General features: G+C 40.6%; 1 pseudogene; it reads left to right on the plus strand.

Annotated features, from left to right (window-relative positions):
- The first annotated feature begins 467 nt into the window (after window positions 1-467).
- Window positions 468-1980, plus strand: LOC147444087 (uncharacterized; annotated as a pseudogene).
- Window positions 1981-2546: the final 566 nt, after the last annotated feature.

The following is a 2546-nucleotide window of genomic DNA, read 5'->3' on the forward strand; positions in this document are numbered from 1 at the left end:
GTTCAGAGGGAGATGCATGTAGGAAGTGGTGTATGGTTGATTTGTGTTCAAAAATTCAAAAATTTAGCCGAAGAATGCATAAAGCATTAGTTGATGGGACACAGGTAGCATGGGATAAGTTGGAAGATTTTGAGGATGACTTAGAGAGGGCATATGAGTGGTTGACTAATCATAAAGGAAAGAGGAGGACATCATGTTCCAGTAGGAAGGAGGTGAGAAAATTGCAAGAAGCATGTGAGAGATTGAGGGATGCATATGCGGCTGAGTTCGAAGATGAATTAAGTGATGATGATGACAGATGGGTTGGCTTGGAGACAGACATCCATCATGTGGGGATACCAAAGGTGGAGGAGAAGGAGGTGCAAAAGGAGGTTGGCCAAGAGAGCCTAATACTACCCCTAGATACCCCTACCCTACCACTGGAGTGTGCTCATAGAGTGGAGACAAAATATCCATTGCTGATATTGATGTCGGTGTTGTCACTTGTCAATGAGATTTATTATTCAGAGGAGAAGATCATACATATTGAGGATGTTGTTCATGGAAATCAAAGACCATTTGAAGAGGGGGATAATGTGAGGAATGGACAGGTGGATAGTCGGATGAATGGAGAGGTGATGGATAGAGAGAGGAATGAAGAAGAAGAGGTGATTGATTTATTTTTGGGTTCAATTGAGAATGTATGTAGGATTACAAATGAAGAGTCAAAGCAGGACGAAGTTTCAAAAATCAGATGTACTCAGGAGGAGTTTGCAGCAACAACAATGAACAACTCAGTTTCCGAGGAATTGTCACCACGAAGATCCACTGATGGAAATATGCAGTTAGAAAATCTTGTGAAAATTGTATCCCAACAATGTATACAGCAGTTTCGATCAGAAAATCAATGGATGGTAGCTCAACAAATGCAAGTGGGAAGTTGGAAAGAAGACCATGTGGAGGATCAACAATATCAACATGATAAAAGGCAGCAAGGTAAGGAGGAGCAACATGAGGTCAGGAAACAGAGCCGGGCAGGAACCGTGGTTACCTCTGTCCTACCACAGAAGTGTGTCCATGAAGCACAGGAGGATTATTCCTTTTTGACTGATCAAAGTGTCATGCTCATTGGGAATTCACATACATTTGAAGAGGATAGTTGTTAGCAGCAAATGGAGGATGTGCATGCTAATGCAGATATCATGTCAGAATTTTGTCATTTCAAGTGGACTTCAAAGCAAATGTCAAAAGAGGATGTCAAAAGAGCCAAGCAACAATTGCAGCAACAAGGACTAGAAGATGACAACAACATAACGGAGGGGATTGAGGATGATGATATTCATATTGGAAGTTGGAGGTGGAATTCCATATTGCAGCAGTTTCATATAGATGGATATGAAGAGATATTGAGGGAAAATTTTCAGTTGATAAAGCAAGTCAAATTTTGGAAGATGCCGAATGTGATTCAGACTCAAATTCAGATTTCAATTCAGATTCAGTCTCAATTTTGGATTTGGATTCAACTGCAATTTTGGATGCAAAGACCAATTCAGATGCAAATTTTAATGGAAGCCGTGGAAAGCTTGATGAAGAGGTATGACAATCAGTTTCACAAGGAGGATGACATCAATACTCAGTGGGGATTAACATCATTTGCTTCTTGGATTGGACAAAATCAGAACAAATATGTAGGAGTTGATAGGGCACTGTTGTATAAGGGACATGACGAGGAGTATCCCAAGTGTCAAATTTTGGTTCAGATTCATATTCCGAGTGAGATTCAGATTCAAATTCAGATTCAGATTGGAATTCGGATTCAGGCGGAAATGCAAATGCAAATTCAGATATTAAAAGTTCTTGAAATTTCACAATGGATGTTGCGGAAGGCTAAAGACATTGCAGCAAATGATGAAGTCATCTTTGGAAATGCAGATGGAGCTGAATTTTTTCATGGCAATTGTCAAGCCATTTGTCAATTTGAGAGTCAAGCAGATGATGTAAACGTGGAAGTAGAGGATGTTCAGCAGAATGCAGATTTAATGTCAAAGTATGTTCAACATGTAAAGGGATCTGGGATTCGGAATTCGGATTGCGGACTGGAAGTCGGAATTTGGACTGTCGGATTTGAAGTCTCGAAACTGGAAAGTTGGAGGAATGGAATTGGGGAAAAAGGGTACATAGGTATTAATAAGTGGGGGTACTCATTTTAAGGCAAAAAACTCGCTTAGTGTTGATGTGACTCACTTAAGGACGAATATTTTTTGGACGAATCTTGAATGGCGTGCCCGAATCGAGGTGAAAATTCATAATTATAAGATTAAGGTGGTGAGAAGTGTTGGAGATCATATCCATGTGTGCGAACGTCGCAGTTCACTGACTGTTTTAAGGAGAAGACGGGCGAAATGTTTTTTGAAAATATTAAGGAAAAGCTGATGGCGGGGATGACAGGTCTCTTAGTAGCTGATTTGGATGCGGATATTCTGAAGCAGGAAGTGCTGGAGTATACACAAGAGATGTGGAATAAAGCTACTAGGCTTTGGAGGGAGCACATCGAGGTGTCGACGGCT

Source organism: Adiantum capillus-veneris, chromosome 13 (genome assembly GCF_014529385.1).
Source record: "Adiantum capillus-veneris isolate H3 chromosome 13, ASM1452938v2, whole genome shotgun sequence".
NCBI classification, from domain to species: domain Eukaryota; kingdom Viridiplantae; phylum Streptophyta; class Polypodiopsida; order Polypodiales; family Pteridaceae; genus Adiantum; species Adiantum capillus-veneris.